Raw genomic sequence first — 15,132 nt, 5'->3', positions numbered from 1 at the left:
GACCACAGCTCATCTGGCTTGTTGAACATGCCAGAGAGCCTAAAAACATCCCAAATATTTGGGAGCCCTTGTGCTTCTTGCCTGCAGCACAGCCAGGGAAGGGTCTTGCATTCCACTTCCTAAGCTGCATCACACAGAGCCCACTGGGTCAGGCTAAACATCTCGAAGAGGTGGCAGAGCACACCCTGAAAAGTAATGCTGGTTCTGCTGTCAGCCCTTCTCACCACCAGCACTGCAAGATAACAGCCTCTAACAAGGCATAGGGGAGAGCAAGAACAACTTCATTCTTAATTCCTGGACCCCAGCATAGCCTTGCATACCCATCTGAGCTCCCTGAGCTGCTGTGGTAGCCTGCTATGGCCCAGGGCTTTCAGAAGAGGGGTGCCCCTTAAGGTTTTGGGATTCCACCACTGTAGCCTGCAGAAGACAGATATTTCAACACTTATTAAAATGTCTCTGAGTCCATGCTCAGTCACTAATTTTCTATGGGACCTGGGGGACTCAGTGCCCTTTTAAAATCCATTAATTGCTTATTTCTTTCCCCTGGGGAGCTTGTTAACCCCCTCAAGGCTTGCCAGTGGGTGAGCAGCTCAGAGCCAAATTAAAACCCAGAGGGTGCCAAACTGGACAATTAATCCAAGAATTAGAATGTCCACTTCCCAGCACAACTGAATTCCAAGGGTGCATCTCCAGCCCATCAGTCCCATCAAAAGGTATCACAGCAATAGGATAGCAGTGAGGCCCTCTCCACAGAGACATTGTGGAACATATGACTTTTATCTTAGTGTCTTATCAAGGCCAGTTTAAGCCTACATCCTTGCTCCCAATATCTTCATCACTTGCCACATGGCAACAGATAGTTGGCCTTGCTACCCAGTCATTCAACAGTATGGGCCAGGCGTTGTATGGGTCTCAGGAGGACTGGTCCTGCCAACTGATCTCCTCTCTTCTTCAAGGCAGCACTCCAGTCACTGTGGCCTTCCAAGGATACGAAAAAAATGATATCAGATCCAGCAGCTCAATAACACTTTGCCTTGGACTTCTGCAGACAAGCACCAGAGACCAGAGGGAGTAGTAAGAGATACAGGAGAGCTGAAATGGGGATTTCCTCCTGGTTGTATTTCATTTTCGTGCTGTCTCTGCAGCTTCTCTTTCAAGACAGTGAGAAGCGACTAGTCGCTGGAGACAACCTGCTTTACAAAAGTTTCTGTTCCCATTTTGTGGCCCCTGGGGTTCTTTCCATACTGCCCCCAAGCCTCCTAGAGAATGGCTTGATGTTTGCAGAGGTTGCTCACCTCAACTAAGTGAAAATACAACTGTTTGTTCAGCTTCTCAGGGGGCTGGTTATCTTGTTAGATTTGTAAGAGCATTTAACAGGTTGTTCAGCCGTGTGCCCTTGAAATATCTCAGGCAGCATCTTCCAAAAGTACCATCAGCATCATGCTGAGTTCAAGCTAATTATCTCCATCTCCCAGCAGGACAACTGGCTGGATCCAGCACAGTGCTGACCCAGCCGCATGTCTGCCTTGACAGGCACATCTGTGTCTGCCTGTCTCAAAGCCTGGGCAGACACCACCTGAGCATTGCCTGCATCTCTCCCCTCCTCAGTTCCTTGCTGTGCCCGGATTTGAACATAGCAAAACAACTGCTGCAGAGATGGGAACCTGCCCAGATCAACACTTCCCTTCTCCTGGCATAGACACTGTAATTTCATGGCAGAGTCCTAAAACATCCCAGGTTTTTAAGGGCATTCTTGACATCTCTTGGCCAGCCCTTCTGCCTAGGACAAAAGTGGCATCTCAGAGAATCCCTCAGGGCCACAGGGCAGCTCACAGCTTCCCTGGTCTTCAAGTCCCATCCTGCTTGCTCCCTCTGAGCCATCACAAAAGTTCCCTTTGATCTCTGTCCTCATTTGTTCTCAACATGGTAGTATCCACCCTCTCCATAACATGACCCACTGGAATATTTGTTTATCTCTCATTAGGCTACTTCTTGGTCTGCAAAGGTCTCCCTCTTATACCTGAAATGTCCCAAGCAAATATTGCCTCATCCCTGCAATGCATAAGGCCATGTCCACTAACATCTCCCCTGTATTGTGACTGTTCCTATTCAAACAGAAGAGAATATGGGAGAGTTGTCTTGCCAAGTTAAGCATAGATTTCTGGAACGATATGAAGTTCCAGGGGCCATCACCAAATCAGGCTCCCTCCCAGCAGGGTCAAGGACAGCAGGCAGAACTGGCAGGGCTACCACAGCAGCTGGGGAAAAGGATCAGCTAAAAGATGCAATAACCATGTGGGATGGAGACAGTTACCCCAGGTGGAATAAATGTCACCAGTGTGAGTCACACATCATTGCACCCTTGTTAGCAAATTCCAGCTTGTTGCACCTCCTGTGTAATTCATAACAACTTAACAAGGCTGCTGATAGCAAATTAGCCAAACACCAGTGAGTGGGGAATGTGGTCATCACATTCATCCTGCTAACTGGTAGGTAATTATCTCATTGTGCCTAACACGGACTGATTGCAGACTGTTTCCCATAGCCTACCAGTATCATTTAAACTCTAGGAAGGGTCCCGGGCAGCAAATGTATCTTTTCAGTGCGTTTTGTACTTTTGTACATGCCCTCAGGGTTGCAATTGGAATATCAAGTATTTTCCCAATGTTTGTAATGGCAGTAGAGGTTCAGAGAGGAGCCTGTTGCATTGATGTGATGGCTCTTTTGTCCTTTCATCATCATGAGACAGCAGGGGATGTTGCCAGTGTTCTTTAGGGAAATGGATGAGTACAGATGCAAAGCCAGGTTTTGCGGGCTGGTAGCAGAGCTAAGGAGCTCCAGTCTGCAAGCAGCCACCAAGCAGTCAGTAGAGACAGCAGGAACCTCCTTGCCAAACAGGTTGCAGGTAGCTGCAGTTAACAGGGAAGCACAATGTATCTGAATGCCTCGCCCCACACAGAGCTGCTTGCTTGGAGTTTGGGTACAGCCTGGGGACAGAAGGGTGGAAATGTGGCCCAGAGCAGAGGAACAGCTGCTTTCTGAGCCTGGAAGGTGCTAGAAGAAAATCCCCAAGGGTATTTTACCCAGCTGCATGTGCTATGCCCCACACTAGGGAAAAACTACTGCAAATGCTGCATTTAACCAGACACATGCAGCTTGCCTCTGGGACACTCCAAAACGAAGCTCCAGACATTTGCAGCAGGGCTCCACGAGGGCAATGTCCCTCAGCCTACATTTTCTGCACTACCTCATGCTCCTCACCACCCCTTGGTGCCCATAGTGTGTCTGATGAACCAAGGATACTCAAGGTTGTGGCCCCAGAGTTTGGGAAAGCCATCTGGGCCACGAATGAGTGTCTTTTCAGGGTGTGCAAATGGCGATGTGCTGGACAGAAGAGGAGAGTCAGGAGGAGAATGACTCCTAAAACCATCCTTGAACACCAGGGATGAAGTGGACTTCCTGACAGATTCTCCAGATGTTTAATTAATACTGTAAGACCCCTGCTCATGTAGCTGATCCCAGTGCAAAAGTCTCAGCTCGGTTCTGCAATGGAATGGAGGCAGCTGGTGAGCTGCCAAGCTTGGAGCTCTTCCTACTGGCCTTTCTCCTTCCTGATCTGAGTACTCAATATCTCTGCCAGTTAGGAGCAGTAAGACACAAACCTCAACATGCAGACCCAAAGGGAGATGGAGCAGGGCTGGACCCAGTCCTTGGGAGACTCCCATCTGCTGCTCACCATGCACAGATTGGTTACCAAAGGGATAGTAGGGATAGTAGGACCAACAGCAAGCAGGAAATGTCCCCATAGGGCAAACCAATGATGGCCTGCAGGCTAACCTGGTAAATCCTGCCAGCCATAGTGTAACTTGCCATGAAAACACCTTCTGTTTTTGCACTGGGTCTACTGCAAGCATACAAGAGCACATCAGCATTGGATGACAGCTCCTGGCACAGCATGGCTAGTCATGGAAGACTGCCCAGAGCAGGCAAACAGGCTCAGGCATGATGAGCTGAAAAGTTACTCAAGAAGACAACTCAGCTGTTACACAATCAAAGGCTGATAGCAAGAAGACCAAAGGAAGTCCCACCATGCATTTCTCTCTTCCCCAGCTCACTAGCTGGTTTTGTCAGCTGGAGAGCCTTCTTTCCAAGATGATCATGGAAAGGGATTTCATGGATACAGTTGAAGATGCCAACCCTCTTCTGACAGAGCAAGTGTTACAAGGCAGGCTGGGGTGTCTTTTGTAATTTGCTGCATTGCAGGGCCAGCTTATCCTCAGAGACGTGGATTTAGAAAGGAGAGCAAGAAACCTCTCCTAAGGGAGGAGAAGCGGTGGGAAGTGGTGAAGACAACACCACGTTGAAGAATACCTACAGACTCTATACCTGCCATGTCTCTGAAACCAACTTAGCACTTAAAGATCAGTTCCCTGAAGACTAGTAGCAAAATGACCCTTAAAGGAACTGAAGTTGAAGCAGAAAAGCAGAGATGTTTTCTCCCTGGTTAGAAGCGGGAAAAAAAGGTTGGGACACATGTCTGGTTTCTCAGCAGATGGACAGAGTCCTGTAAGAGGGGAGCATGCTTGGTCTGTTCATGAATGAGCTAGGGAAGGAGACAGGCAATGAGGCCAGAATTCTGCCAGAATCACATGCTTGAGGTGATTTGATTTTTAAAAGCTATCAGAAGATCTGGCAAAACGGCTCATCAATGAAATGAAAAATGAAATACAAGGTCAAGGAATGCAATGGGCTTATGAACTGGGTGCTGCTTCCCCGCACAACAGGGAGCAGCTCTGAAGTGTTAGCAGTTGTCAGAAAATGACACCAAAATCTCAAACACCACCATGCTGCACTGCAATCCTGTGTGCTTCTGCTCTCCTGGTTCAGAAAGGACAAATGGAGATGATCCAATATCTGGGACATCATCTTCAGCATGAGGACCTGAGTCGAGTGGGACTGCCTTCTGGAAAAGAGACTGTGAAGGACAAATGAGAAAAAGATCTGTAAAGAGTTGGAGAAGGCATGGAAGAAATAAATACATTTACTGTCTCTTACTATAAGAAGAAGAGGTCAGGCAGGTGAATTTGCCATGTTCCAACAAGACCAGTGGTTGTGGCAGACTGAAATGTTATCTGGGAGAGGGAGCAAGCCTTGCTGAGCACATGCTGTACATGGGCTAGAGTCCTCTCCCAGCATGATCTCTGGTCCAGCTTGTCTCTAGATCTTACAGCAGTGCCTCTCCTCCTTTTGCAAGAATAACTGTATTCTGAAAGATAATGGGTGTGCAGGAAAAGATTGGAACAGGACCGGTGGCTCCAGTAGTCACTTTCTTGCCTTCAAAGGACAAAAGATGCCTGATTTCCCCAGGACTCATGATCCCTGTACTCACCCTAGTATGGGCACAATGATAACATCCTGAAAACCTGGAATCTGTCTCCTCCTCCTCAGGGATTTCACCCCACACACCTCATGGACATCCAGCAGCCTACAGAAATATTCCACTGGCTCCATCCCAGCCAAACTGGGTGACCCTTCCCTCCTAGCATTGTCCTGCACATCATCCAATGCACCATGAGACCTGCTGCAGGCATCTGGCAAGTGCCCTGTTTTATCATCTTCTGTCTGTGAGGCAGGTGAACCTTCAGGCTTTGGAAGTAATGAGCTCTTGGTGACAAGGTAAAGCAAGATTTCTGGCTGGCATGGCTTGCCCAAACACTCAATTAAAATAAATGATAATGCAGCTACTCTCAGTCCCAATGCTGGGCAGCCCAGAGCAGCACAGTTGGTGATGCCTGTGATGAAATTTGTGCTAGTTTTGCCTGGACAGTAATGCCTGGATCAAAGGAGCTTGTGAAGGAAATTAAATGCAGTATGAGTATGCTCCCTGTGCCTGCCTGTTATAAATACACACCACAAATGTTAGTTTTTAGGCTTAAATTCCACCTTCTAAATGAGCTATTATTTCAGCACAGCCAAGCAGACAGATGAGATTCTTGCTTTTCTATTTTGATGAGTAAAGAGGGTCTAACATCGTGGATGTCTGTGATTTAGACCAGAGCTTTCTTCTGCATCTAATCAGCTACAGTCCCTGTCACTCTGCCCTAATGTGGAGCAGCAAGAAGCTTTCAGGAATTGATCAGAAAATACAACATCTTTACCAAAAAGTGGCCAGATTCTCTCCCACATTAGGTGTTAAACCTGGTGCTAGAAAACCCTGAGATGCTGTTTCCCAAAGAAGCAGGATGCTGCTGATGAGCACTGTCTTGGGTCTAGGATGCAGCATTTCTGGGGTATACCTATCCCCCTTTCAGGTCAGGGAGTCTTGAGGTAGCAGGGGTGAGAAGCTCTTGCCTCCACCTGGAATCTCTCCAGATGTTGCAGATCATGATCTTGCTGAGGCTCATTGCTACTCTGCTCTTGAGGCTCAGCCCTGTGCATAGCAGAGTTCCTTCCTAATCCCAGCTTCAATACCCTGTGAGCAGATGCCAGTAGCTGTTATGATCTGTAGAACAGCAAGCTGTTTTGGGGAGACCAGGAACAAACTGAAGCTCTAAGGAACCAGATTTCCACATTGCTTGAGCTCCAGCTTTCTCATTTTGTTTACCAGAAGCCAAATCCAACTTTGACACAGACCAGAGATCACAGCTGGCAAAATCAGACCCTGACAGCAGACCATGTCCATGTGTGCGGGAGGTTTCATCTGAACACAAAATCTCAGTCCCATGCTTCAAGGTCATTTGCAGGGCAAATAGCTCCTCACCATCTCCTTTGCAGTTGAAATGGATCATGGAATATGACAACAGCACACCTGGTGCTGAAAAAACATCCTGCAAAACAGTTCCTGCACACAGGATGCTGCAGGAGGCTGATAGACAGCTATCAACTTTGAGAGAAAGGCTAAGGTTGAGCAGGGCTGTGGGATCCCACTGGGAAATGATTTTCCATGGGAAATCCATGAGATGAGCTGCCATGGACCACGCTGGATGTCTTTGAGGAGCACCCATGGAGAGAGCTAGAAAACACTAATGAATCAGAACCTGAGCCAAAGGCACACAGGAAGCAAAACTGAAGAAGCCTTTCAATCTGATTATCAAGGAAGCATTGGCCCTGTTTCAAGGTAGACAAGACAGCAACCAGGAAGGAGAAATATTTCCAGAGCAGTACCACAGCAAGCAGGCTGCAAATTCACCTCATATTCACCTTATTAACAGTAAGGTATCAAAAAGGGAAAACCCCTTTCCTGAAATTTTTAGAGGCCAGACTCTGCTTGGTGCAGAGGGCCTGCCCCTGTCCAAGGGACTGCCACTTTGCTTCAGATTCACAAAACTGGAAACAAGAGCAGAATCCAGCTCTGTAGACCTTCTAATATCAAAAAGAAAACACCTGTTTCATTGATTATTAAAAAAAAAAAAAAAAAAAGAGCCCCAGACAACAGCCTGAGTGACTTCTTGAAGGTTTGAATTTCTTTTCTCTTCTTTTTTTTACAAATGGTAATTTCAGGCTGATGAAAGGGGAGTAAGTTGACATATTGACTACAGGGGCTGTCTGCACAAAGGGAAAGTGGCTGATGCCCAGAAATGCAGAGTGCTGCCCCAAGCCTTCCCCACCTACAGGTACTATGCCTCTGCCCTAGGACTGTTCCCTTCTGCGACAAAGGATGCTCATCTCTGGAAGAACAGCATCAGGGGAGTAGGTCACTTGACACCAGTTCTTCATGTCTGTGCAGATCTCTGAGGACATTTCACAAGGCAAGACTTCTTTCTTGGCACTTTATTAGATGCAGGAAAAAACTCTAGCCTCACCCCTTGGCAGGGAAATTTCTCCCTTATCATGCCCATCAGTTCAGCCAGCCAGTTTTAGCAAAGACCCTGTTCCTTGGGAGCCCACCAAGTCACTTCATCCAAAGCATCATGCATGCATTGCTAACAGACCTTCATGCCACAGGATGCCATACCCATATCCCCATCCTGCTCCCAGGAGTCATCCACCCTCTGCCACCAAAACCAAACATCAGAAACACTGCAGCTTGTTTTCATGTCCTTGGGTTGGTTTGTTTTTCCATGGGCTATTTTTATTCTTGCCCTGATCCCAGTCATACTGGGGATTTAATATTTCAGCCAAAGCAATAAGAAATAAAGAACAATGAAAGTGAATTGGGATCCAGAGCATTTCAATAAATTAAAAGGAAAAAAAAAGGCATATTAAAGAGGGAAGGGGGGAAAAAGGCACACACACACACAAAAAAAAAAAAAAAAAAAAAAAAGGGAGACATAGCCCAGCACAGAGGAAGCAAAGCAATCAGAGCAAAAGCTGTCAGCTTTGCCAGTTCCCATTTGTTCTCAGATCAAATTCACTGCCTCTGTCATCCAAAAGTAAAAACTCTCAAGTCTCCCTTATGCTCCCAGTGGAGGTGTTTTCCATACTGGAAACAAATCTACCTTGACACTCCTGATGCTGTTTTACCCAAGTTGCCCTCCGTCAAGCCACTGTGCACATGTTCCATTTGCACCACACCATGTCCTCAAGACAACTCTGGGGACAAGGTGACATCCAGCAGGGCTGGCATCAATTTGTGCTGGCACTCCCTCAGCCAGCTGGTTCCTCCAAGGCACCAGCTCAGGCTCCCTGTCACCACATCCCTTTCCTACCAATACTCTCTAGCCTTCAGGAAAATCTAGCCCAAGCCAAAGCTCATTCATCAAATGAGCCCAAGACCATGAGTTGCTTAGCAGGGAAGGGTCTTGGTGCTGACTTCCAACTGCAATGTCTGCTCAATGTCCTCTCCCTGCAGCACCCTGAAGCTCCAAATCGCCATTAAAATCTGCCTCTTCCCTGCTAAGGTCTGGTCACCAGACACTGGAAACAAAGAAAAAAAGCTTTGCAAGTAAAAGGAGAGAGAACTTCTCTACAACCCATGTTGGCTGCAAACACTCCCACAGCAGCTTCGCAATTAAGTATCTGACTAATTATTACAGAAGCCCTCCAGATAAGAATTTCACATGACCCTATCCTGTCTGTGTGCCTGAATGTGCTTATGTCCATCAGGGGTGGCAAGTCTCAAAGCACCCCTGCTGCTGTAGTGAATGCCCTCTGCAGAAACAAGGGGTTTGGAAGTCATCGGTAGGACTGGTCATGTAGGATGGTCCTCTGTGTGTAGTGAAGATATTAGAGAGATGTTTTTATGTGCTTGAGGTGTCAAGGACACTGAATTACGCATGTACTGGGTGCTCAAATAGGATCATGGATAGTAAGGCTGTAAGAACTATGTGAGATAACATTTTACAGAGTCTCTTCTGGCCAAGCTGAAGAACCAACATCAAAAACTCTTGTAAAAGAGACTCCCAGTGAGAGTGGAACCACCAGACAGTGATCAGCTCTCTACTTACTTCCCCACACAAGGTTTATCCTGTGTCAATATCCAAGTAAATTAATTGGTTGGACTGGATTTTTTGGTAAGTTAACACTCTGTCAGTGCAATGTTTGACAGACACAGTCCCACACAACCCCTCTGGCTGGTTGACTTTTGCAGATACTGAATCCATAACCCAGAGCTTTTTCCCTAACTGTCCTGACCCATCAAAGACTCAGTCTTGCTAAGCCATTTCCCAGCCTTGTTTTTGTGGTGGCTCCAAAGATCTCCAAAGCAATGGGATTTTGATCCAGTCTCTCTAGGCATGGCTTAACATCAATCTTTTTTTCAGCAGAGATGTGGATCAACACCTCCATCTCCTAAGGTCTTTGCAGAGATGCACTCAACCCCTCTAAGACTGAGGCAGAAGGTATAACAAGAAGAAAATAAAAATCACTAAACACTAGTAATTATCAGTATCCCAATTAGCCATTTGCAGTTGCAGCCAGCCACTGGGAGATAGGGCAGGAGAGCCAGCAACCTTGTGGCATCACTGCCTCATCAGGCACACAGCTCACCTTCACACTGCCTGAACTTGCACCTATCTGCCCACCACTGAGGACAGCCCTGGGGACACACATGGGGAGATCTTCACCTCTTTGCCTGGCTCCAAGATGGCATTTCAGCACTGCAGTCACTGCACTGGAACTATGGAGACCCATGTTGTCTTGCCTACTCAAAAGCTACACTCTCCTGATGGATTGCTAACAGTCAAGAGACAAGAAAGAAGCAGAGAAATCAGTTTAATATCATTTCCCTCATTATTATCTCTTAGCTTCTCCCCAGCAATTTGCTCAAACTTCTATAAAACTCCTTGCCAAACAAGCCCTCGCCCAAATAGGCCTCCATGTCCGCAGGACTCTATTTATAACTGAGATCCCATTTAGCAGATAAGCCAAGAGAATTCAAACAGGATTTAAGCTAAGCAGTTATCTGTGTCTGGTGGCTACAGCGTGCATTCACATTAGATTTACTGGGGACATGGAAGGTGGAGGGACAGGAGAGCAAACAGCCTCCAGAGCAGCCTGCCAGAAACCCAAGGGATGCAATTGCATGGCAACAGATGTGGGTCTGGGAGAGTTTGGGAGCAGCCAAGAATCAGGGAGTAAACTCCTTTCCCTGGGACCTGGGGAGCCTTCTCCACACCCCAGGATCTTGCAGGTATCAGTATCTCTTCTATCTTCCTCTGGCTTCACACCACCAGCCCAGGCATGTATTGCTTACAAGGGTTTCACTTGTCTTCCCAGATAGATATTACAGTCTAAGATGATGCACTTAACAGTGTTGTGAAATCTGCCATAAAGTTTACTGCCCTACATCAATATAATGCCCTGCAAAGTTAATACAGGGATATCTATTTTATAACAAGGGCAAATAAAAACATCTCCCATTAGCAGCCAGCATTTGGAGTTGCATTTCTGATAGCCAGATGCTGCAATGTGATGGGTGAAGAATACTAATACATGTATGTATAAACCTATGCACCTATGTATATACCCATACACAGCTATATCAAAATGAGAGACTATGGGATTTGCTCAGATATTCTGCAGTGTTCAGAGGGCTTTATTTCCCTTCTGCAGAAGAGATTGGCTACAGATCCAGAGGCACTTTCCTGCTATTGTGCCATGTCAATTTTTCATCATCTCAGAGGCCCTTGCCATGGAAAAATGGATAACTTTAAATTGATCCAAGGGCAGAGTTAAACATCTGGATGTGAATGCATCAAGGAGTAAAAAGCAAAAAGGAATCAGTTACTTTCCATGCAAACAATGGTACTTGGATCAGTCATTCACAGCACTGAATTTGGGAATTCCTCTGTCATCTCTAGGTAAGAGGTGGTTCGTAGAAATAAAAGTTCCTTTGGTACCTGTAGACATTTCCACATTGAAAGGGCAGCGAGCTGGAGCTCTGTGCCCCATGGCTGTCTGTACTGATGACCGTGGGGTACACATGGGAGGCTGAGCATCTGTGGACAAAAATGGGGCTGCTGGCTGCAAATCCAGCAGTGCTGAGCTGAACTCAGCCCTTGCAGTTAACAGCCCTTCATCAACCCTGCTCCAGGCTCTTGTAAGCCATTGGCTCGAGTCCAACACAACCAGCCTGCATGCCCTTAGCTCTTTTCTGCCCCTCTTCTGGGTGCCCTGGCTACTTGAAGCCAAAGATTTTGACAGCTCTGCTCCTGATTTCTCCACTTCCAGCCCAAACATGTCCCTCCGTTTTTATTTTTCACTTGGCCACAGCCCTGGTGGAGAGAAATAATGATTTTTCACAGGGTCTGTCACAGTCTCTTCCACAGAGGCCAACAGCTGGCCCAGCAGCTACCCACAAGTTGCTGGGTGAGAGTTGTAGGGTTGTTTGTCACCCCTAGAGTGTGGACAAGGGCACTCCACCTTCCCAGTGCACCTATACTCCTCTCTGCCCATGTATTCCCACAACATCAACCCTGCCCTAGCTAAGCTTTTCAGTCTCCAAAGCAATGGGTACACCTCAAATCTACAGCAGCAGATGGTAGAGAAGGTGTCTCATCTATATTCTCCACGCCTTCTTGCCTGTTCCTCATCCCCTCACCATCTCATCCATGTTAGCAGTTGGGATGCAGCAAGCCCAGTCCCCTTAGCTGCACCAGCATCCTGGAGGCTTGCACTGATGTCTTGGAGAGCAGTATTTCAAGCTTAAGCTCAAGTTCCCATTACCTAGGGATGTCAACTCTGCCACCACCACCCTCCCTGGCATCACCTATGTCCCATGTCCAGCCTCATCTTGCCTTGTCTTTCTCTGCCCTCCTACTACAGACACCATGACCTCAGCTTGTCCCTTTGAAACAGGTACTACTATGGACATGATGTTTTTTGGCCCTATTGCAAAGTGCTGATAGATGTGAAATGAAAGGTAATAAATAAAATTATAGAGTGGAAAGACTGTGTCCAAGAGGACCAGCCTGTTTTCCCTCCACATGGTAGGCTGCATGGCACAGCCTGGAGAGCACAAGAAGGGAAACTATCACCAAACAATGCCAACCCTAACTGCATACAGCTTTGCAAACACGAAAAGAAAGGTCTTTTGTCAGGGTGAGCCCCCACTAAAAGCCCAAATGATGGATAACGACAACCTACAGTCAAATAAAACATTACATGCCTCTGAAAGGAAAATGCTGGCAGCAATAGGTTATACATCACCACCACCTGCTGGGTAATACAGGAAAGATTCCCCAGATGCTGCCACCCTGTCAGGTACAGTCATCCCAAAAAGTGTGCAGGAACCCGCAAACACAGCTGCCTACTTCTCTGGCAAGTATTGCAGTGCAAGAAGTGTCCCATCAGCAGTCTGCAAGCACTGGGATTTTAAAAGCATGTGTGAGGTTCATCTTTTGTGTTACTGCACCAGTCCTAGGCAAAATAACAGCTGACAGAGGATGAGATTAATAATGAGTTAAATAAAGGTAAAATAATTAGAGTCCTGCTTGTGGGGCATATGGAGAATGGGCCTTGTCAGAGCAGCTTCCTCTAAATTTTTGTGGAGATTATGGATTTGATGGAGAGAGATAATAGCATTGCTGTAATGTACTTAGGCTCTTGTAAGCCATTTGGTCTGCCCCTGCATGACACTCTGATTAAAAGCAGAGCTATAGAGAATTGACATGGCACATGAGATGTTTGGAAAAGCAGCAAATGAGGACACCCAAATGGGATTAAAGAAGGGTAGCTGCCTTCAAGACAACATTTTCCAGGTTGTCCCCAAGTCTCATATTCAGTTTTTCATCCACCAGTACCCACAAGTCCTTCTCCATAGGGCTGCTCTGAATCCATTTGTTTCCCAGCCTGTATTGGTGGGAAACCAATACTTAGTTATCCTGAGGGCCTTTTCCAACCTGAACATTTCTGTGGTTTATACTTGGAATTGCTCTGACTGAGATGCAGGACCTTGCACTGGCTGAACTTCACATGGTTCACACAGGCCCAATTCTCAAGCTGATCTAGGCTCCTCTGGATGGCGTTCCCTTCCCTCCATCAAGTTAACAGCACCGCACAGCTTGGTATCATCTGCAGACTTGCTGAGGAAGCACTCCATTCCACTGTCCATGTTGCCAGCAATCCCAATACCAGCCCCTGAGGAATGCCATTTTTCACTGGTCTTCACTTGGACCATGAGCCATTGACCACAACTCTTTGCCCATGACGATCCGACTAGTTCCTTGGGAGCACAGTGGATCACACCCAGCAGAGCCCTCACAAGTCCAAATCCTCCCACCTCAGAGGGTCTCAAGCAGTAATTAGAAGCACCTCCTAATGAAGCTTTCCACTGAATCCTCAGTGATGGTCTTCCTTCCTTCCTCAGAGAGTTACACTGAATGTGATAAATGCATGAAAGATACTAAAGGGATGATGATAAGGAACAACTGGGGAGCAGGGAACACCATGCCAAAGATCTGGACGGCCCTATCTCAAATCTCCCTGTTGCTGCCTTGCAGCACTGGGCTTAGCCCATCAACATCCCCATAAAGCCATCACACTGGAGCTGTCCTCACCACCTTGGTCGTTAGCCCCCAGGTTCTGGCACCAAATTCGTCACACCATCCCAAGCATCTCCCCAAATCTATGGAGAAATTCCCAAATTAGCTTCCCTTGCTCTGCAGCTCTTACAGCTCTTCCACTCCTGCCCTTTTCCATGAGAATGGGCAGGCACTTTGGATAGAAATAATTTTTCATCTAGAAAATGCCATTTCATCAAAATACTTTCTAAGAAAAGATCGCTTCAGAAGAATTTCTCTTTCCTCTTTCCAAAAATCCTTCTTGGGAAAGAAAAAGGAAAAAAGAAAATAAAAGAGAAAAAAAAAAAAACAACAACAGCAAAAGACATGCAATGGTTTAACTATCCTGTTTCATCAGCTTTAAATGAAAAATAAATCTTTCCCCCCTCCATCCCAAACAGGTGCCAAATGACTTTTCATTTGGAAATGGAAGATCATTATCATCTTCAAAAACAATCAAATAGAAAAGGGTGAAATCAAAAGAAAATCTCTGGAAAATGTTAAACACTCAGCTGAATCCAAAAAAGCAATCAGGAGATGGGGTGCATTCTGCCAGGTTCCCTGAGGCAGCTTTCATCCCAGTTCAGGGCAGGACAGGACTCATGAGTCTTGACAAGCATTCTAGAACTGTGGGGCTGATTCCCATGCCCTATCCCAGCATGGCCTCTACGGGATACAGCAAAACACCTTCTAACCTATACACTTGATGAAAGCAGAGACCTCACAACTTGTGACATGTCAAAGCAGCAGAACTTCAACATCTGAAGGTAGAAATGGGGCTGAGGGACCCCTGAGGAATAGGTCTTGCTGAAGGTGCAGAGTAGCACAGATGATGGTGTGGGAAGCGGGGGTCTGATGTTTCTGTTTCAGCCTCCCCACACATGTTTGTAGCCCCCCAACATCCCCATGCCTCAGCTGTTACAGTTTAGGCTGCGTGGGGAGTGGGAATGCCAGCAATCAGGCATACAGAAGGGAATGCAGGCCTGGTTCAATATTGAAAGAAGAAGGCTTTGAAAGGAGTACACTCATTTTCCTGTTTTGTCCGTTGCCAAGAAAACCAGGAAGATGGAGGAAGGGGTGAAGGGGTGGGGGGAACAGTGGAAAAAATGTCTTGGCTAGGCTCTCTCTGCCTTTTATCTCATAGGCAGCTTGCCAAGACAGGGTCTTCCCCCTGCTGAGCCTGCTGGCAGAT

Source organism: Indicator indicator, chromosome Z (genome assembly GCF_027791375.1).
Source record: "Indicator indicator isolate 239-I01 chromosome Z, UM_Iind_1.1, whole genome shotgun sequence".
NCBI lineage: Eukaryota > Metazoa > Chordata > Aves > Piciformes > Indicatoridae > Indicator > Indicator indicator.
The sequence above is the reverse complement of the archived record's forward strand: the minus strand, read 5'-3'. Positions refer to the sequence as shown.